The sequence below is a fragment of the Ranitomeya imitator genome, chromosome 1, assembly GCF_032444005.1.
Source record: "Ranitomeya imitator isolate aRanImi1 chromosome 1, aRanImi1.pri, whole genome shotgun sequence".
Lineage (NCBI taxonomy): Eukaryota > Metazoa > Chordata > Amphibia > Anura > Dendrobatidae > Ranitomeya > Ranitomeya imitator.
In genome coordinates this window covers 1,122,623,104-1,122,646,102 of record NC_091282.1, presented here as the reverse complement: position 1 = coordinate 1,122,646,102, position 22,999 = coordinate 1,122,623,104, and the positions used below count along the sequence as shown (strand labels likewise).

At 42.1% G+C, this 22,999-nt stretch overlaps 1 protein-coding gene and 1 non-coding gene across 3 annotated transcripts in view; one reads left to right on the top strand and one right to left on the bottom strand.

The window, feature by feature from the left end:
• The window catches only part of DLC1 (DLC1 Rho GTPase activating protein), a 670,870-nt gene that overhangs the window by 102,491 nt on the left and 545,380 nt on the right, over positions 1-22,999 (bottom strand). The window lies entirely within an intron of this gene.
• LOC138660514 (small nucleolar RNA SNORA17) lies at positions 9,175-9,348 on the top strand. Its single transcript, XR_011317904.1, has one exon. It is a non-coding gene; the product is annotated as a small nucleolar RNA SNORA17 (small nucleolar RNA).

Sequence of the window (22,999 nt, the reverse complement as noted above, 5' to 3'; positions counted from 1 at the left end):
TAACTAGATAAAATACATCTGAATGAATACGAGCCCTATAAGAAGAAATAGGCATGTATGACAAATAGACCAAAGATCTAAAGTAAACCCAGACACATGATGGAAATACAGACTACTGCAAATGAAGTGATAAAGGCATAGTTACCTAGAGGAGAAACCCAGGGACCCACCACACCCGACGCGCGTTTCGCACTGAAATGCTTCGTCCAGGGGTGGTTGGGTACTGGCCAGATCTGGGTTATATGGCGGTCATGACCAATAAACAGAGACAAACAATCAATTTGATATGCGGCACCTGATGTTATCCTGTCGAGATCGGACCTAGACGGGTGAGCGGCGTAAAAGAGAAACCGAAAGTAACCGCGGCAAGGGATGACGTGGTCGGCGCATGCGCACAGAAGGTAAGTAACGTAGGCCCCAGTGGATCAAAGTTAGAAACCTGAAAGAAACAGCGACAAGGAAAGACACGGTCGGCGCATGCGCGTAATGGGTAAATAACATAGGCCCCAGTGGATCAAACTTAGAAGTCAGTGAATTACAAAGACAGACGCTAGTGCGTCCTATCTCAATAACGTTGTGAATAGTGCTACACAAAGACGCAGAATAGACCGAAAATGCATATAGAGACCATGGTGCATTGTATAAGGGAACTATAGTAAAAAGCACCAGAACAGAGATTTAATAACAGCCATATAGCGCCGCAAAAGAATTATTATTTTTGAGCGCAAGAGCATAATAACAACACCCATTACAAAAAACGCCAAAATAAAGACTAAGTTGCTAACATATAGCACCATAAATAGGGAATAGAACGCAGAAGCGTAATACAAAAAGACCCGTGAAACTAGAATGTGTAAACCAAAAAAGAGAAAAAGGCACACAATGCCGAAAGCCTACAATCCCTAAATTATTGAAAATATTAAAAAAATATATTATATAAGGAGGCCCATATAATTTGTGAAGGACGCAGAAAAAACGGATCTAGAAGATATCTACATCGTGATCCGGTGTTGATATATAATATATAACCAAACATGAAACGCCGCAGTTAGATAAACAATAAAACCCACAAGCGTAATGCCGAGACCAGCATAGAAAAGAATACAGGGTAATGAATTAGGGCCTAAATAGCATATGCGCCCTAGAAATAGGAAACAGTTGTTGCAGCAGCTAGAGCAGCACTGCGTACGAACCTTCAATATAAAAATAATAATATTGGGAAAAATGAAAGAATGAAAAAGTAAATAAATACATGTATATAATACATGAGGCGAAAAACAAAAATATACAAAAAAATAATAATAAAAATGTGAAAAAAGAAAAAAATATATTAAATAATAAAAAGTAAAAACAAAAATGAATATATGAAAAAATGAAAATAAAAACAAAAGTGAATAAAAATAAATATAAAAATGAAAGTAAAAAACACCAACCTAAAAAAAGGAAAGGGGATTAATAAATCCATAATACAGTGGCAATAATAACCATACAAATATATAAGTGCTACCAGGACAAAAAAACATGGTGAATATCCACTACAGTGCCATCAGCTTCAAGCATGGAGAATGAAGCCTAGATGTACAGAATAAAAACACCAATGTATATATACTGTGCAATAGTGACAATTGGGCATATAAAATATATATAGAAATATATATACATGTATATACACACATAAAATTGAGTACATAAGCACAACAATTGTATTAAATTACAAAAAACAAGCGCAATAAAAGCCATTCTTGTGTCCCACTGGTGGAGTAATATGAGTTGCTGAAGATCTGAAGACCGCTAGCTGCAAGCCGAAAACCCAATTCATAGATGAAAAGAAACATATATATGATGGCCCGCACAAGATGGTAAATATCCATAAATCCTGGTCATGACCCCTAAAAACGCAAGATACAAATTAGTATATGAACCAATGCACACACAAGAATAAAAACATTTATTAAATTAAAAACAGCCAGAATAAAAGAAACACAGCCGAATGACAGCATAAGGTAAGTATAAGGTACAAATTGGGTGGACTAAACTAATTAAACAGGTAGAAAAGGCACATAACTATTGTGGTCATTGAGACCACGGGGTGAAATAGTATTAAGTCTGTGTATCCACCTAGTTTCTTTCTGTGCCAAAAGCCTCTTCCAGTTGCCACCACGAGGGCCAATAAACACTCTGTCAATACCCCTAATCATCAATCCGGTGGGGTCACAATTGTGAAAAGCCTTAAAATGACGTGGTATTGGCTTTAGTTTTTGAATATCATCCTCATTGGATGCATTACCAATGTCAAGGACGTGCTCACGCACCCTCCGGCGAAGCTCTCGTGATGTTATACCCACATATATAAAGCCACAAGGGCATGTGGCGTGGTAGACAACTGCCTTGGTGGTACAAGTAATGGTGTGGGTGATCTTAAAAGTCCTGTCATTGGTGGAATTGGAAAAATCAACAGATTCACAAATATTCTTGCAGGCCACACACTTGCTGCAACGGGTGCATCCCCATTTTGGACCTTTCGAGCCAAAGATGTATCTCTGGTTTGAACCTTGGTGATAACTGTGGACCAATTGGTCCTTGAGATTTTGTGACCTCCTGAAGGTAATGGCTGGTGTGTCGCCAATAAATCTAGAGATTGTATCGTCCAGTTGCAAAATATGCCAATATTTGGACATAATATTCTGAATTTCTTTACTCCTGGAGTGATAATCCAGAACGCAACGTACCTGGTCTTGTCCCATCACTTTCCTTTGTTGTAGAAGTTCATTCCTCCGGCTCCGAAAAGCCCTCTGGTATGACCGACAGATATTCTTTTTTCCATAGCCTCTATCCTTAAAACGTTTGGAGAGGTCTGAAGCCTGTTTTTCAAAAAAGACATCGTTTGAACAAATCCTTCTTGCCCGTAGAAACTGACCTGTTGGGATATTTCTGATAAGGTGTCGGGGATGCTGGGAGGAGGCATGCAATACTGAGTTAACTGATGTACTCTTTCGATAAAGGTCAGTTTGTAAAAACCTGTTATCATCAACAGAGATGAGGATATCGAGAAATTCAATTGAGCTGGTACTGTACTTGTATGTTAATTTGATATTTCTAAGGTTATTATTAAGGATCATGAAAAAGGAATCCAAGTCCTCCTGAGTACCCTGCCAAATCATCAGTACATCATCAATATACCTCCACCAGGATACCACACCTGTACTGAGTTGATGTGGTGATGTCTGGAAAATTTCCCATTCCCAAAATCCCAAAAAGAGGTTCGCATATGAGGGCGCACAAGACGCCCCCATAGCGGTACCCTGTACCTGAAGAAAAAAAGAATCACGATAGATAAAAAAATTATGTGTCAAAACAAATTGTAAAGCTTGAATCAGGAAGACACATAGCTGTTCATGAAGACCGCTATTACTCAAAAAGAATGTAACTGCTTCCAGGCCGTCTTCGTGACGGATTGATGTGTACAGCGACTCAACGTCGCATGTCACAAGAAGCATATTGGATTCCAGTTGGATCCCATCCAATTTTCTTAGGGTATCTGTGGTGTCTTTTAAATAGGACGGTAATATTTCTACCAGGGGTTTCAAGTGGAAATCAACCAATTTAGAAAGAGGGTCAGAGATGTTGTTAATTCCAGAGACTATGGGCCTACCTGGAGGTGTTATGGGATCTTTATGGATTTTCGGAAGTAAATAGATGCTTGCTATCATAGGGTCATCAATCCAAAGGCCCTCCATCTGTTTCACCGTCAAGACGCCATGATCCACAGCATCCTGTAGTAGAATGTGCAGCTCATCTCTGTATTTAGACAAAGGGTTGAAGGTTAGTCTCTGGTAACATAATGTATTCTTCAATTGTCTCATCATTTCTTTTTTGTATGCAGAGACTGACCACACCACCACATTACCCCCTTTATCAGATTGTTTAATAACAACTTCACGGAGGTTCCGCAGTTCCTTTAATGCAATTCTTTCTTCCTTACTAAGATTATCACCTGTAATAGTTTCAGGAATCTTTCTCACCTCTTGCATAACTGAACGTACAAAAAGATCCAAAATAGGTACAGTGTTAATTTGAGGAAATTTCCTAGATTTTGGGAGAAGGTGTCTCGGAAAATTCCTCGTAGTATGTCCATCTGCCTCCTCCGCCATCTCCTCTAGTATCTGGATTGTTTCCGCCTCGATTTCTGTTGGAGATAGAGCCTGTTGAGTATCCTGAAAAAACAATCTTTTAAAGAATAATCTCCGAGCAAAAAGTTGCAAATCCTTATGTACTGTAAATTGGTCAAGAGCTGAGGAGGGGGAGAAGGTAAGACCCTTACTAAGAAGGGAAATTTGAGCAGGAGACAACTGAACGTCAGAAAGATTAATTACCTTCATAGAAAAGTTCTGAGGAGCCTCATCACGGTCTGAATCCTGGTTCTTAACTTGTCTCCTGGTGTTGTACCCGCGGAACCGATCATCTTTGCGCCTTTGGTTGAACCGTTGGTGTCGGTCAATTGTAGAATCCATTGATGCCGTGGAAGAATTAGCACTGGATACACTCGTTGATTCAGGTGCAGGGCCTGATTTGCTAGTAGAATCCATATGATGCCATCTGTACACTTTGTTATCCATTTTATCCTGTTGATCCCGTAAGAATTTTTTGTTCTTTAGACTGGAGATGTCCTTCTCCCATATATCACAAAGGTCATCCATTTCCTTTTTGAAATTTTCAAATTCCTCGGAGGTGCATTCAGTTTGTAGTTTTTTATAGATCTCATCTATTTCAATGCCCAATTCCAAGATGGACTTTGTATTAATGTCAATCAATATGTTCATGAAAGTAATAGAGCAAAGATGGCACGCTGACTCCCATCTTGAACGCATGGAACTATCATTAACTGGAAAAGACGGAAAGATCTTTGATGACCCTATGATAGCAAGCATCTATTTACTTCCGAAAATCCATAAAGATCCCATAACACCTCCAGGTAGGCCCATAGTCTCTGGAATTAACAACATCTCTGACCCTCTTTCTAAATTGGTTGATTTCCACTTGAAACCCCTGGTAGAAATATTACCGTCCTATTTAAAAGACACCACAGATACCCTAAGAAAATTGGATGGGATCCAACTGGAATCCAATATGCTTCTTGTGACATGCGACGTTGAGTCGCTGTACACATCAATCCGTCACGAAGACGGCCTGGAAGCAGTTACATTCTTTTTGAGTAATAGCGGTCTTCATGAACAGCTATGTGTCTTCCTGATTCAAGCTTTACAATTTGTTTTGACACATAATTTTTTTATCTATCGTGATTCTTTTTTTCTTCAGGTACAGGGTACCGCTATGGGGGCGTCTTGTGCGCCCTCATATGCGAACCTCTTTTTGGGATTTTGGGAATGAGAAATTTTCCAGACATCACCACATCAACTCAGTACAGGTGTGGTATCCTGGTGGAGGTATATTGATGATGTACTGATGATTTGGCAGGGTACTCAGGAGGACTTGGATTCCTTTTTCATGATCCTTAATAATAACCTTAGAAATATCAAATTAACATACAAGTACAGTACCAGCTCAATTGAATTTCTCGATATCCTCATCTCTGTTGATGATAACAGGTTTTTACAAACTGACCTTTATCGAAAGAGTACATCAGTTAACTCAGTATTGCATGCCTCCTCCCAGCATCCCCGACACCTTATCAGAAATATCCCAACAGGTCAGTTTCTACGGGCAAGAAGGATTTGTTCAAACGATGTCTTTTTTGAAAAACAGGCTTCAGACCTCTCCAAACGTTTTAAGGATAGAGGCTATGGAAAAAAGAATATCTGTCGGTCATACCAGAGGGCTTTTCGGAGCCGGAGGAATGAACTTCTACAACAAAGGAAAGTGATGGGACAAGACCAGGTACGTTGCGTTCTGGATTATCACTCCAGGAGTAAAGAAATTCAGAATATTATGTCCAAATATTGGCATATTTTGCAACTGGACGATACAATCTCTAGATTTATTGGCGACACACCAGCCATTACCTTCAGGAGGTCACAAAATCTCAAGGACCAATTGGTCCACAGTTATCACCAAGGTTCAAACCAGAGATACATCTTTGGCTCGAAAGGTCCAAAATGGGGATGCACCCGTTGCAGCAAGTGTGTGGCCTGCAAGAATATTTGTGAATCTGTTGATTTTTCCAATTCCACCAATGACAGGACTTTTAAGATCACCCACACCATTACTTGTACCACCAAGGCAGTTGTCTACCACGCCACATGCCCTTGTGGCTTTATATATGTGGGTATGACATCACGAGAGCTTCGCCGGAGGGTGCGTGAGCACGTCCTTGACATTGGTAATGCATCCAATGAGGATGATATTCAAAAACTAAAGCCAATACCACGTCATTTTAAGGCTTTTCACAATTGTGACCCCACCGGATTGATGATTAGGGGTATTGACAGAGTGTTTATTGGCCCTCGTGGTGGCAACTGGAAGAGGCTTTTGGCACAGAAAGAAACTAGGTGGATACACAGACTTAATACTATTTCACCCCGTGGTCTCAATGACCACAATAGTTATGTGCCTTTTCTACCTGTTTAATTAGTTTAGTCCACCCAATTTGTACCTTATACTTACCTTATGCTGTCATTCGGCTGTGTTTCTTTTATTCTGGCTGTTTTTAATTTAATAAATGTTTTTATTCTTGTGTGTGCATTGGTTCATATACTAATTTGTATCTTGCGTTTTTAGGGGTCATGACCAGGATTTATGGATATTTACCATCTTGTGCGGGCCATCATATATATGTTTCTTTTCATCTATGAATTGGGTTTTCGGCTTGCAGCTAGCGGTCTTCGGATCTTCAGCAACTCATATTACTCCACCAGTGGGACACAAGAATGGCTTTTATTGTGCTTGTTTTTTGTAATTTAATACAATTGTTGTGCTTATGTACTCAATTTTATGTGTGTATATACATGTATATATATTTCTATATATATTTTATATGCCCAATTGTCACTATTGCACAGTATATATACATTGGTGTTTTTATTCTGTACATCTAGGCTTCATTCTCCATGCTTGAAGCTGATGGCACTGTAGTGGATATTCACCATGTTTTTTTGTCCTGGTAGCACTTATATATTTGTATGGTTATTATTGCCACTGTATTATGGATTTATTAATCCCCTTTCCTTTTTTTAGGTTGGTGTTTTTTACTTTCATTTTTATATTTATTTTTATTCACTTTTGTTTTTATTTTCATTTTTTCATATATTCATTTTTGTTTTTACTTTTTATTATTTATTATATTTTTTTCTTTTTTCACATTTTTATTATTATTTTTTTGTATATTTTTGTTATTCGCCTCATGTATTATATACATGTATTTATTTACTTTTTCATTCTTTCATTTTTCCCAATATTATTATTTTTATATTGAAGGTTCGTACGCAGTGCTGCTCTAGCTGCTGCAACAACTGTTTCCTATTTCTAGGGCGCATATGCTATTTAGGCCCTAATTCATTACCCTGTATTCTTTTCTATGCTGGTCTCGGCATTACGCTTGTGGGTTTTATTGTTTATCTAACTGCGGCGTTTCATGCTTGGTTATATATTATATATCAACACCGGATCACGATGTAGATATCTTCTAGATCCGTTTTTTCTGCGTCCTTCACAAATTATATGGGCCTCCTTATATAATATATTTTTTTAATATTTTCAATAATTTAGGGATTGTAGGCTTTCGGCATTGTGTGCCTTTTTCTCTTTTTTGGTTTACACATTCTAGTTTCACGGGTCTTTTTGTATTACGCTTCTGCGTCCTATTCCCTATTTATGGTGCTATATGTTAGCAACTTAGTCTTTATTTTGGCGTTTTTTGTAATGGGTGTTGTTATTATGCTCTTGCGCTCAAAAATAATAATTCTTTTGCGGCGCTATATGGCTGTTATTAAATCTCTGTTCTGGCGCTTTTTACTTTAGTTCCCTTATATAATGCACCATGGTCTCTATATGCATTTTCGGTCTATTCTGCGTCTTTGTGTAGCACTATTCACAACGTTATTGAGATAGGACGCACTAGCGTCTGTCTTTGTAATTCACTGACTTCTAAGTTTGATCCACTGGGGCCTATGTTATTTACCCATTACGCGCATGCGCCGACCGCGTCTTTCCTTGTCGCTGTTTCTTTCAGGTTTCTAACTTTGATCCACTGGGGCCTACGTTACTTACCTTCTGTGCGCATGCGCCGACCACGTCATCCCTTGCCACGGTTACTTTCGGTTTCTCTTTTACGCCGCTCACCCGTCTAGGTCCGATCTCGACAGGATAACATCAGGTGCCGCATATCAAATTGATTGTTTGTCTCTGTTTATTGGTCATGACCGCCATATAACCCAGATCTGGCCAGTACCCAACCACCCCTGGACGAAGCATTTCAGTGCGAAACGCGCGTCGGGTGTGGTGGGTCCCTGGGTACCTCCTCTAGGTAACTATGCCTTTATCACTTCATTTGCAGTAGTCTGTATTTCCATCATGTGTCTGGGTTTACTTTAGATCTTTGGTCTATTTGTCATACATGCCTATTTCTTCTTATAGGGCTCGTATTCATTCAGATGTATTTTATCTAGTTACATATGTTCATTATTTTATACCCAGCCGGTTATTGTCACTGTACTACTGTTGTTTTTGAGGTTGGTTCCTGCATGGGTCCCACTGTTTCTGTCCTCCTTCAGGAGAGAGAAAGACAGGATCCTACTGACCATAAGATCTTACACTCTACAGGAGAGACAGGTCCCTGCTGATCATAAGATCTTAAGGTACCTTCACACATAACGATATTGTTAACGATATCGTTGCTTTTTGTGACATAGCAACGATATCGTTAAGGAAATCGTTCTGTGTGACAGCGACCAACGATCAGGCCCCTGCTGGGAGATCGTTGGTCGCTGAGGAAAGTCCAGAATTTTATTTCGTCGCTGGACTCCCTGCAGACATCGCTGGATCGGCGTGTGTGACACCGTTCCAGCGATGTCTTCACTGGTAACCAGGGTAAACATCGGGTTACTAAGCGCAGGGCCGCACTTAGTAACCCGATGTTTACCCTGGTTACCAGCGTAAAAGTAAAAAAAACAAACACTACATACTTACCTACCGCTGTCTGTCCCCGGCGCTCTGCTTCTCTGCACTCCTCCTGCACTGGCTGTGAGCGTCAGTCAGCCGGAAAGCAGAGCGGTGACGTCACCGCTCTGCTTTCCGGCCGCTGTGCTCACAGCCAGTGCAGGAGGAGTGCAGAGAAGCACAGCGATGTTTACCCTGGTTACCCGGGGACCTCGGGATCGTTGGTCGCTGGAGAGCTGTCTGTGTGACAGCTCTCCAGCGACCAAACAGCGACGCTGCAGCGATTGACATCGTTGTCGGTATCGCTGCAGCGTCGCTGAGTGTGAAGGTACCTTTACACTCTACAGGAGAGTGAAGGAGAGGACCCTGCTGGCCATAAGAGCTTACACTCTACAGGAGAGAGAAGGAGAGGACCCTGCTGACCATAAGAGCTTACACTCAACAGGAAAGAGAAGGCAAGAACCATACTTGCCATAAGAGCTTACACTCTACAGGAGAGAGGAATAGAGGATCCTACTGACCATAAGATCTTACACTCTACAGGAGAGAGAAGGAGATGACCCTGCTGACAATAAGAGCTTATACTCTACATGAGAGAGAAGGAGAGGACCCTGCTGACCATAAGATCTTACACTCTACAGGAAAGAGAAAGCGAGAACCATACTGACCATTAGAGCTTACATTTTACAGGAGAGAGAGGTCCCCGCTGATCATAAGAGCTTACACCCTTCAGGAGAGAGAAAGAGAGGATCCTACTGACCATAAGATCTTACACTCTACAGGAGAGAGAAGGAGAGGACCATGCTGACCATAAGATCTTACACTCTACAGGAGAGACAGGTCCCCGCTGATCATAAGATCTTACACTCTACAGGAGAGCGAAGGAGAGGACCCTGCTGACCATAAGAGCTTACACTCTACAGGAGAGAGAAGGAGAGGACCCTGCTGACCATAAGAGCTTACACTCTACAGGAGAGAGAAGGAGAGGACCCTGCTGACCATAAGATCTTACACTCTACAGGAAAGAGAAAGCAAGAACCATACTGACCATTAGAGCTTACACTCTACATGAGAGAGAAAGAGAGGATCCTACTGACCATAAGATCTTACACTCTACAGGAAAGAGGAGAGGATCCTACTGACCATAAGATCTTACACTCTACAGGAGAGAGAAGGAGAGGATCCTACTGACCATAAGAGCTTACACTCTACAGGAGAGAGAAGGAGAGGATCCTACTGACCATAAGAGCTTATACTCAACAGGAAAGAGAAGGCAAGAACCATACTTGCCATAAGAGCTTACACTCTACAGGAAAGAGAAAGCGAGAAACATACTGACCATTAGAGCTTACATTCTACAGGAGAGAGAGGTCCCCTCTGATCATAAGAGCTTACACTCTACAGGAGAGAGAAAGAGAGGATCCTACTGACCATAAGATCTTACACTCTACAGGAGAGAAAAGGACAAGACCCTGCTGACCATAAGATCTTGCACTCTACAGGAGAGAGAAGGACAAGACCCTGCTGACCATAAGAGCTTACTCTCTACAGGAGAGAGAAGGAGAGGACCCTGCTGACCATAAGATCTTACACTCTACAGCAGAGGTCCCCAATGTTTCTGACCTTGAGAGCCACAATCAGCTCTGAGAAAGTCTGGAGCCACATCCAGCCTTGAGAGAGGGTCGCGAACCACATTCAGCTCCCGCCCCCTCACAATAGTGGCAAGCAAAGCCCCCATTACCGGCATAATGGTTAACCAAAGCTTTTTCACAAAAATCACGCCAAAACAGTATACTAAGATCCAGGGGTTCCCACAATACCCCCATTCAGTATTCTCCTATAAAGCACACTTAGTCCAGCTTCAGACATCTCCTCTGACAGGTGGTATCATCTTGTCTCCAGCGTACCATACTTAAATCATCTCAAAATCCCAAAGACCAGTATATGTGCGTCCAGATCTGCTCTTATGTGCAGGGTTGCTCACAAAATTCACCATTTTCAGATTTGCTCTTCATACCTGTTTGCTAGAATTGGAGCTAATTCACCAAGCTGGAAGACAGCCACGAACCACAATTCATGGGACCGCGAGCCACATGTGGCTCCCAAGCTACAGGTTGGGGACCCCTGCTCTACAGGAAAGAGAAAGCGATAACCATACTGACCATTAGAGCTTACATTCTACAGGAGATAGAGGTCCCCACTGATCATAAGAGCTTACACTCTACAGGAGAAAGAGAGGTTCCTACTGACTAGAAGAGCTTACACTCTACAGGAAAGAGAGAGTGAGGACCCAGCTGACCATAAGATCTTACACTCAAGCGGAGAGAGGTACATACCCAGGAACTTTGGAGATGGAAAATGTTTCTGCCATACAAGTGGTTCTCACTGGGAACCCTGATCTGTGATGGCCCCGGCACTAACCATTGCAGTACAGGGTATGATAATCTGTAAGAATCATAGCTGCAGGGCATTATAGGAAGGCCTGGATGGCCACACAACCAAACATTAGTCCACTGTCTGATGGCCCCGCAGTGTGAAAAATGGTGTCATGCAAGTTTTTCTGACAACCATGTATAGGATCTCGAAATGTGTTGAATTTGTATGAAACCTCAAAATTCAGGAAATTCAACTTGAAATCGATCGTCTGCGGATCAATCCATTCATTTCTATCAATAATACTGTATATTTTCTATGGATGTGCGTGGACGGCTGATTTTTTCTTGTTCATTATTTAACTGCAATTATTTGTTCATAGTAGATCAACCATAACGTTATCATGTATGTGATTGCTGCAGCCAATCGCTGACTTTAGTAGATTAACGCTGAAGCTGGTTGTGACTGCAGAGGGGTTGTGAATGTACAGTTCATGATAACTACAGTAAAGTAAACCAAGACCAGCAGTGACCACTGGAGTGACTTCACTGAACTGGTAGAGAATTTATTAGGTATTATTTCATTCTTATTTTTGAATATTTCCTGCTAGTACTCCCCTTTTTATTTAAGAACACAGCAAGATGCGCTTTTTGTTCTGGTAAAATAATGGACATCATAACAGAAACCATATGGACCTCATTATTGTTAGTGGGGTCCTTCTGGTGCCATTTGCATCCTTTATGCAATGACTTCATTCTGCACATAAATTTAATTTCTCTGTTCCTAAAGCAAAACGCAGGAAGTGGAATCTAGAAAAATATCGAAGGTGAGCTAAGCCCACCGGCATCAGGGGCTTATCTACAGCATTCTGTAATGCTGTAGATAAACCCCCGATGTATCCTGAAAGATGAGAAAAAGAGGTTAGATTATACTCACCCAGGGGCGGTCCCGCTGCGGTCCGGTCCGATGGGTGTCGTGGTCCGGTGCCTCCCATCTTCTTATGATGACGTCCTCTTCTTGTCTTCACACTGCGGCTCCGGCGCAGGCGTACTTTGTCTTCCCTGTTGAGGGCAGAGCAAAGTACTGCAGTGCGCACGCCCCGGGCCTCTCTGACCTTTCCCGGCGCCTGCGCGTTGCAGTACGCCTGCGCCGGAACCGCAGCGTGAAGACAAGAAGAGGATGTCATCATAAGAAGATGGGAGGCCCCGGACCATGACGCCCATCGGATCGTACCGCCCGCCCGCCCATGTGAGTATAATCTAACCTCTTTTTCTCCTCTTTCAGGTTACATCGGCGGCTTATCTACAGCATTACAGAATGCTGTAGATATGCTCCTGATGCTGGTGGGCTTAGCTCACCTTCAATTTTGGGGGTGACAGGTTCCCTTTAAGAGTTGATTACAAAACATAATGAACTTTATGCAATTTTTCATTTGAAATATTCTTCACACTGTATACAATGGCAACTATTAATATTTTTACCCAGTGTTATTGATGCCCAAAAAATGACCTTTTATGGATTTCTTAGTTTAGGTTTTAATGAGTCCTTGAGATTATTTTTAACAGTTTATGTTACAAATCTCGCACGTGGCTCTATTCCCTCTCACAGTGATGGGAGCATTGCCAGATGAGATTTTTTTTTTTCGGATCACACAGGTGCTGTAAATAACAGAGGCATAGAAGTGTCATTAATCTTAGGCACAGATGCCTTTGTCACATCGCTGTAATAACTAAGGTTTGCTCTATTAACAGTATCAGCAGTAAATTAATACATTATAATCAAAATGTAACAAAAATCACATAATGGATGTGTAAGGGTATGTGCACACGCTGTGGATCCGCAGCAGTTTCCCATGAGGTTACAGTACAATGTAAACCTATGGGAAACAAAAAACGCTGTGCACATGCTGCAGAAAAAAACACGCGGAAACGCAGCGGTTTACATTCCACAGCATGTCACTTCTTTCTGCCGATTCCACAGCGGTTTTACAGCTGCCACTATGGAAAACCGCAGTGAAATCCGCAGAAAAACCGCGGTAAATCCACGATAAATCCGCAGCGGTTTTGCACTGCGGATTTATCAAATCCGCTGCGGAAAAATCTGCAGTGGACCAGAATACGTGTGCACATAGCCTAATACAGTAACAGATTGATATGACATGAGCTATATAAAGGTTCAACTAAAGACTCTATGATTGAATGTTATTACTGTGGACCAGAATTTGAATCCGGGCAGGGCTGGCACGTGGGGTGTGGCAGGGTTGTCACCCACCTAGGGCACTACGTCTTGTCTCCCTTGAGGGGCACAGTTTAAAAAATAAATAAAAAAATAACTGACAATGTTGTGCCGGAGGTTAACCGGCACCTTCGTTCAGCTGTTGGCAATCCGCTCACTGATGACCAAAGCATAGGCACTTGTAAGCAGTGTCCGTGAGTCACTAACATTGATCACCACTACCTGTTGTTTCCTGCCTATACTCAACTGTATTTGCATCTTTAAGACCCAATACAATTGTTAGCGCTGGGATAGGAGCAGGGAAGCACTAATCAGCTCTCTGCTCTGCCTGTTACAACAGCAAGATGCAGACTTCTTTCGGCTGTTGGAGGACAGCAGCAGAGACAACAGGGTCTGGTTTGCAGTGTAATGACATTATTGTATTGCACTGCCCAGCACCTACTGCTAATCAAGATACAAGACACAGAGGTTGTTTTGGATGAGAAGCCTGGATTAGGTGAGTATATGTTTTTTTTTAATTCTTCTTATTTGACCACTGAATGGGGGCTGTTGGAGATATTATACTGAGGTTGTTCAGATTATATGGTGATCTCTGGGGGACATTGTTATACTCATACACGTATGATGGTTCTGGTGATGAATACATTACTAGAACTCTTAGGAGTACAGAAATACAGAGCTAAAACCACCATCAGAACAGGAATACATCACCAGAACCACCAACACTACAGAAATACATCAACAGAACATGAATGCCTCATCAGAGTCATCAGTAGTACATGGATACAGTACAAGAACAACTATCCTCACATGAATACATCACCAGAATCACTATAAGTACTAGAATACTCAAGAGCCACTATCAGTTTTGTTGCCAGGTGTATTTGTTGTATGATGGATGCAAACACCATCATGCATATCTCTTCATCGATTATGGGGTCTGTGTCCATTAAGGTATTCGTTAAGTGCTGGACACCTTAATTAAAATCAAACACTCCCCATTATTGTAAAACTATATTAGTTTCCATGACTATCTTTGGGTTTGACATTTAAAATATAGGATGTCAGGGATGAATATCGCTATTTGTCCTTGGTATTGTGTAAATGGCTCACAAACAATGAGTGATTCCTATACTTTAATGTGAAATTGCATCCCCTGTTAACCCCTTTCTGTCATTGGACGTACTATTCCGTCCATGTGGGGTGGGCCTAAATTCTGAAGGACGGAATAGTACGTCCAGGGCGATCGGCTGCGCTCACGGGGGGAGTGCGGCTGATAGCGGACGGGTGTCAGCTGCCTATCGCAGCTGACATCCGGCACTATGTGCCAGGAGTGGTCATGGACCGCCCCCGGCACATTAACCCCCGGCACACCGCGATCAAACATGATTGCGGTGTGCCGGCAGTACAGGGAAGCATCGCGCAGGGAGGGGGCTCCCTGCGGGCTTCCCTGAGACCTTCACAGCAACGCGATGTGATGTTGCTGCGAGGGTCTCCTTACCTCCCTCCCTGCAGCAGGCCCGGATCCAAGATGGCCGCGGCATCCGGGTCCTGCAGGGAGGGAGGTGGCTTACCAAGTGCCTGCTTAGAGCAGGCGCTTGGTAAGCCTGCAGCACTGTAAGTCAGTCGCTGATCTGACAGAGTGCTGTGCAAACTGTCAGATCAGTGATCTGTGATGTCCCCCCCTGGGATTTATCTGCTATGTAATCTGCTATGTATTCAGCTTTGTGTCTATGGATAATTTAAGTCATACTACATACTGGATAGTTTAATCAAGCAGGCGCATATGAAAAACTCATTTTTCATCTGGAATTTATGAGACTCTGCTGAACTTTCATTCTGGAAAGTTTCTATTTCTGGTTTATAAGTTTTTGCTGGTATCAAGGAGAAATGTGTAGAACACATGGTTAATTCTAATAGATTTGCTTCTAGTTACAGTACAATTGTAGATTTGTTTCTAGTTATCAGAAACTGTTACAATGATGACATCGCTGTAGTAGGACATTTGTGATAAATGATGTTTTCTTTGTATGCTTTAATTATTTGACATGTTTCATCATTTCTACAACTGATAACAATTACATACTTTTCATTTTGGGTTGTTCCTTTTTAGAAGACTATTTGGGGAACAAAAGTCTTAACTACATTGAAAACAAATACTATGAACTTTCAAACTGACCAGAGATGATAGATGTTTTTTTAACTTTAACACAGTTCCCAAATAACTTAGAGTATATGGGTCCAGTAGACCTGTTGCAGCACTGAGTTGGAACAAGAAGTAAGATCTGCATTAACACGTGGACGGCCATCGAGGGTTGTAGGATTCCGCTCTGCATGTGAAGGTCCCACAACCTGGAAGTTCAGACCTAAATTTTGTTGGAAAGTTGTGGCCCTTTAGGGCAACATTAGGTCTCTTGACTCTCGACTGAGGCTGCTCATTCTTTTCTTAAATAAAAAAGGAAGTCCTGGACTGATGATAGATACTCTTTAAAACCATCCATGCAAAAAATAAATTAAAATCATTGTTGGATAGCCACTTTAAGGCTCCCTCAAGCACATTGGGGTAGAGTGTGACTACTGCCTCTTGACTCATCACATCTGCACCACTAGTTTTCCTCCTTATTAAGTCCATATTTTCTACAATTTACAATAGTTGTTCACTTGTCGAGAATCGAGGTGCTCTCGGTAAACTTGCAGCCTCATTTCCACCAAGTGAAGGGGCAGAAACACTTTACTAATTTTTGAGCATGAGTAAAGTGGTGTGAAGACCCATAGAGTCCCAAGCGTGACTTGTTGGCTTGTTGCACCTGCTCCTTTGTTTTAGTAGTTAGTGGAGTTCTCAGAATTTGGACCCCCAATCAGCAGAACTTGGACCATAAAACTGTGTGCCCTCCAGGAGTTTTTGGTGAGTTTTTGACCCTGCATATATCAAAAATGCAGTATCTCAGTATCTTACAGTTCTAACAAAGTGAATGAGATTTATAGAAATCTCATAACCACTGTGATTTTTTTACTCAGCGTAACTGACCTGCGGTACTTGTTTCAAGTCTGCGACACGTCAACTTCTCTACGCTGAGTTTTATGTGCAGATTTTCGCCATAGACTTGCATTAGATATGGAAAATGCACAGGTAAAAAATGCACAATGTGTTTTTAGTGCGTTTCCGAAGCGGAAAAGCATCAAAACGCATGTACTCTGCACATGACTGTATCAGTAAAGTTTTGTCAAAGCCAAATACCAGGAAGTATTAAAAGTTACGCAACAAAACAAAAACCATAGTGACCTGACTCAAGTAAAATATCACACCAACGTGTTTAGGTGGGCTCTCTGCCAATTCATTGTTAGGCAGCCCCGTAAGGAAAGAATCATTTGCTGTATTTTGTATTATATATAGATTTTTTTTTTTTTACTTCTTGCAACAATGTGCTTCTATTTTCATTGTTCCTGTTGTGTAATTGAAATATTAGCATGCTCTAAACAATTAATTATTGTATGTCATTAAATGCCAAGAGTCGCTGCCAATACAGGAAGGGAGAGGTGAAGGGTGTTTGGTGGTGGGCTGGATGAAGGAATACAGACAAAGAAAACCTCAAAGGAAGAAGCAAGACACTGTGCCTTTTGTTTTTCGCTCCAAGATGGAAATAACTGTCTCCAGCTCTGATAAGCTCTCCTTTTGATCTTTCTTTCTTATAATTAGTGATAGACACTAGACCATTTTATGCAGCTTTTTTATTTCGATTTTTGCTTGTATCAAGCTTAGGACTGGGCTTATATATGGTCACCCTTAATTCCTGCCAACCTAGATTCGTTAGATGGGTTTACTTTACTGCTACTGTTTTGCTGCATTACGAGCTGCACACTGGATCATGATTGTGAATGGATCACTGTCTGATATTATCTTATAACCCGCAATTAGTAGAATGCCATAAGTAAGACATTAATGGCATATTTTCCTGCTGGGGTCATGTCCTGATTCTTTTACTGAGCAAAAATAAAACAAAAATAGATGACATCAATTTTGGAGACACAAGTACAGGATACACCTTAAGAGGGTCCCTACCTATAAATTGAGAAAAATAGTCAAGTTATTACAATACAAGTGACACATGATGTACAGGAGAAGTCAGACGTCCGTATTTTATTATCTCTCAACATTTTTCAAGAATAGAACCTGTACATAGTGTTAGGGAACAAGTTCAAAAGTCTGTTTTATTTTTTCAAACACATTTCAGAAAAAAACACGAAAAAAAATGGAGACGTCAGCTTTTTTATTCAATTTTGCTTAAAATTACCCATTTAAGTAAATAGGTTTGTGAAAATAATGAATAGCAATGAAATGCTCTCCAGAAGAAGAAGCTTAAAAATGTGATGGTTGATTTTTTTTTTTTGTTTGAGAAAAACATGGCACACTGTGGGTAAAATGGACAACCAGGCAAAAAGCGGATGAAAATCAGATCCAGCAGGCTGACGGAAAGTATTTTTTTCTCATACATCTTTACGCAAAAAGTAAACGGACATCTGGAAATGATAAAATTGTATTTAGAATGTATGCATTGTCGAGTTACCAGAAAGTTCTGTGAATCTGGCCTCAGTTTGGCATTATGAAGGCATAAGTAAACTGTGGATTCTCGCATTTGTCCTCATCCACATCCAAGTGACTTCAATAGTCGAAGCTATGTGGGTATGTGGGATAGTGACTTGCACATAAAAGCTATTGACATTGTCCAGGAATTGTTGACTGTTGACAATTGGTTTTAATTAGAAAGAATATATTTTCCACTAAAAAGAAAAGACAATAACCTATTGTGAGCGGTGGGCCCTGTGTTATCTATATGTAGGCAGGGTTGGAGTGGCCCAAGGGGTCACCGGTCCATTCCCCGGTGGACCCCGTGTCTTTGGTGGGCCCCCGAGCAGGACATAAAGGAGGCCCACTGGTTTCAATTGAATGTGCATCATAAGACGCATAATCAGTTGAAATATATTTCCCTGCCACAATAGTTAACAAGGCCAAAGTCCTAACTGAAGCCTGCTGCTGACGTGAGTGCTCCCGTCGCAGGTGGCGCATGACAGTGATGTTGCTGGTATATAACGTCACTGTCATGCGGCTCCTGTGATAGTTGTACTCACGTCAGCTACTGGTCACTGCTATGTCGGCGGCCATTTTAACTTGAGCACGTCGGATCTGTAAGCAGGGGATGCGGTTCAGTGGTGGGAGAGCAGGGAGGCAAGAGGAATCTTTTTTTTCCTGTGTATGTGGCATGAAGCTGAGGTCAGACCAAGAGATGGGGGGGGGGCAAACAGTCCAAGAGGCAAGAGGTAAGGCAGACAAAGGGACAGGGGAGCCAGCCAGTTTGGGTGAAAGAGGGAACCAGCCAGGCTAAGAGATGGGGGCAGCTTTACCATCTGAGAAAATAAAGAACCTCATCCACAACTACCACAAAAGACTTCAAGCTGTCATGGATGTTAGATTACGCAATACACGATATTAAGAAATGGGGTATGCAAACTTATGATCAGGGTCATTTGGATGTTTTGTGTTGTCATTATAATTTAAAAAGAGAAAACACAGTAGTGTGACAATAAATGGCTTCACCCAACCACTAACCATGAGTGGACAAACAGTTTTGGCGTTATCATTCATATTCTCTTAAAAAAAAGTCCAAGAAAGCAAAAATCCTGCCTGGGCATGTAAACTTTTGAGCTCAACTATATTTCAAAACAGCTGACATGTGCTGGAAAAGATGTGGGTTCACCACCAGAGCCCACATCAAAGGGAGAGTGTCCGACATCGGTGTATTATCACACCCGATGTCGGAAAAGGCTTAAATAAAGGGGGCCAGGATGAGGGACTTAACTAATGTATGGGGACCAGAATGAGGAGCATAGATTATTAATTTATGGTAGCAAGTGGGGGACATTATTGCTGCTGTAATATAATTTACTTTTTAGGAGACTGCTTTACAAGGGGGAGTAAAAAAAATGGAAAGTACTGTTACTGGTACCATGTCCCTTTTTTTCTTCATCAGGCATAGTGTAGAAGTCGGAGTAAAAGTAAGGAATGTTCTCTATAAGAGATCAGCTATATATGACTGTGTTCTTTTCTGCAGAGATGAGTTCCAGCAGGAAGAAGTCATGGCGGTCTGTGCCAGATGAAGAAGAAATGCAAAGGCAAAAAACTTCACCTGGATACGTCACTGGTGAGTCACTGTTTCACATGTACTGTACGCACACACTTTACACTATATACAGAGCTTCTGTGTATAATATAATAGGTGAACACTGTATTACCTGTACACTATAGACTATATACAGATCTTCTATGTATAATGTCACGGTGATCCCTGTTTTATCTGTACACGGACACTATATACAGAGCTCCTGTGTATAATGTCTCTGGTAATCACTAGAGATGAGCGGTGTTCGAGTCAAACTGATCACCAATTTCAAATTCGAGCTGTTTTGGGCGGTGTTCGAGTCGTTCGTTGAACCCGAACAATTTGCTTAAAATTCGGCTGTTCGAGTTTCTGTTCGATACTGTTCCTTCACCAAAAGCCTAGCTTGATTTACACATTGAAACTGTTTATCATTGTTAATAGACTGTTTCGGGGTATAGTGGGTGGGGGCAGGGGATAGATCTGTGCTGAAATAATGCCGATCTCCATTTTTTTTCTTTCCCGCATTTACAGTGGTGCGGTGCAGTCTCTCAGCCTATCAGCAGTGCGCACACACACAGCAATGTGCATGTGATGCACACAAGCAAGGGCATGTGTCATTGGCTGTGTATGTCACATGTCCTCCTTGCCCTATAAGAACCAGCCATTTGCCCCGTCGCCACCATTTCCTCACTGCTGCAGCATAGTGTCAGATGGCACCACTGCTGCTGTGGGTGCTATACAGACTAAGAGTGTTTTTTTGGAGCGAATTGTCAGAGAGATAGGTTTAGGGAGTCGGGAGGAGTCGGGACTAGTTGTAATATCAGCCCTTTTCAGGGTAGATTACAGCACTGTTTGCCAGGCAGGTCTGTGCCAGTGCTGTGCAAGTGTTTGTCACAGCATTTGGTGTAATCTAGCTCAGCCAATCCTTTTGGGCTAGTAGCATTGTCTGATAGTCATCTGAGTAGCCCGCCTGTGAAGCTAGCTACACCACCTGTGTATCTCAGTTTTTACTGAATCTAACCCAGTTAATAGTTTTGGGCCTAGGAGCAGTGTCTGCACGTCAGCAGAGTAGCCCGCCTGTGAAACTAACTACACCGCCTGTGTATCTCTATTTTCACTGCATCTAATCCAGTTAATAGTTTAGGGCCTAGGAGTAGTGTCTGCACGTCAGCAGAGTAGCCCGCCTGTGAAACAAACTATACCGCCTGTGTATCTCAATTTTCACTGCATCTAATCCAGTTATTAGTTTAGGGCCTAGGAGCTGTGTCTGCACGTCAGCAGAGTAGCCCGCCTGTGAAACTAACTACACCGCCTGTGTATCTCTATTTTTACTGCATCTAATCCAATTAATAGTTTTGGGCCTAGGAGAAGTGTCTGCTAGTCAGCAGAGTAGCCCAGCCACCCACCGTCTGTTTACCTAAGTTCTATTTTTTAAAGGCATCTAGCCCAGGAAATCCTTTTGGGCCTAGTAGAATTTGGTGCAACTCAGCAGCGTACCCCACCCATGAAGCAAGCTACACCGCCTGTTTACCTAACTACTATTTGTAACGGCATCTAGCCCAGGAAATCCTTTTGGGCCTAGTAGAATTTGGTGTTACTCAGCAGCGTACTTCACCCATGAAGCAAGCTACACCGCCTGTTTACCTAACTACTATTTTGTAATGGCATCTGGCCCATAAAATCCTTTTGGGCCTAGTAGAATTTGGTGCAACTCAGCAGTGTACCCCACCCATGAAGCAAGCTACACCGCCTGTTTACCTAAGTACTATTTTTTAACGGCATCTAGTCCAGGAAATCCTTTTGGGCCTAATAGAATTTGGTGCTACTCAGCAGCATACCCCACCCATGAAGCAAGCTACACCGCCTGTTTACCTAAGTACTATTTTTTAACGGCATCTAGCCCAGGAAATCATTTTGGGCCTAGTAAAATTTGGTGCAACTCAGCAGCGTACCCCACCCATGAAGCAAGCTACACCGCCTGTTTACCTAACTACTATTTTTTAACGGCATCTTGCCCAGGAAATCCTTTTGGGCCTAGTAGAATTTGGTGCTACTCAGCAGCGTACCCCACCCATGAAGCAAGCTACACCGCCTGTTTACCTAACTACTATTTTGTAACGACATCCAGCCCAGGAAATCCTTTTGAGCCTAGTAGAATTTGGTGCTACTCAGCAGCGTACTTCACCCATGAAGCAAGCTACACCGCCTGTTTACCTAAGTACTATTTTTTACCAACATCTAGCCACGGAAATCATTTTGGGCCTAGTAGAAGTTGGTGCAACTCAGCAGCGTACCCCAGCCATGAAGCAAGCTACACCGCCTGTTTACCTAAGTACTATTTTTGGCCCAGGAAATCCTTTTGGGCCTAGTAGCAATTTCTGCTACTCAGCAGAGTACCCCACCCATGAAGCAAGCTACACCGCCTTCTTTCTTTCTCAATCTAACCCCTCGGCTCTAGGGTGTCCACTCTCCCTCCAGCTCTCTCCTTCTCACAGGTGGACTACCGCGTGTTTTCACACTGTGGCGAATCTTTTGGGCCCAGGCATAAGAAGTCGTCGAGGTAATGGATAATATGTGTCGCCTTACAAACGTCCATGATGACACATTCGAGGAAGCAACTAAACGCCTCAAATAGTAAGCAGGATATGGAGCACCCCATGGGCAAACAGTGATCTATGTAGTATGCTCCTTCACAGAAGCAGCCCAATGGGAGGACACTATTCGGAGGCACAGGTAGTAACCGGAACGCCCCCTCAATGTCTGTTTTGGCCATTAGGGTGCCCCTTACCAACTTCTTGACCCGCCTGATTGCCTCGTCAAAGGAGGCACAGTACATAGTACTGTACTTACTTGGTTCCGCGTCGATGTTGTCGTTTACTGACCTGCCCCTTGGATATGAGAAATGGTGGATTAGTCTGAATGTATTGGGTTCATTTTTTGGCACAACTCCCAACGGGGGTACCACTACGTCTTCTAAGGAAAGTGTTCTAAATGGGCCTGCCGCCATTCTACCTAAAGATATTTCTTTTTTTCTTTTTTTTGTCAAGACATCTGTGTGTTGGTAGAGTGAGTTTACATTTTTACTCCAGCCTTTCTTGATTTTAGAAGGGCATGACATGCCTATA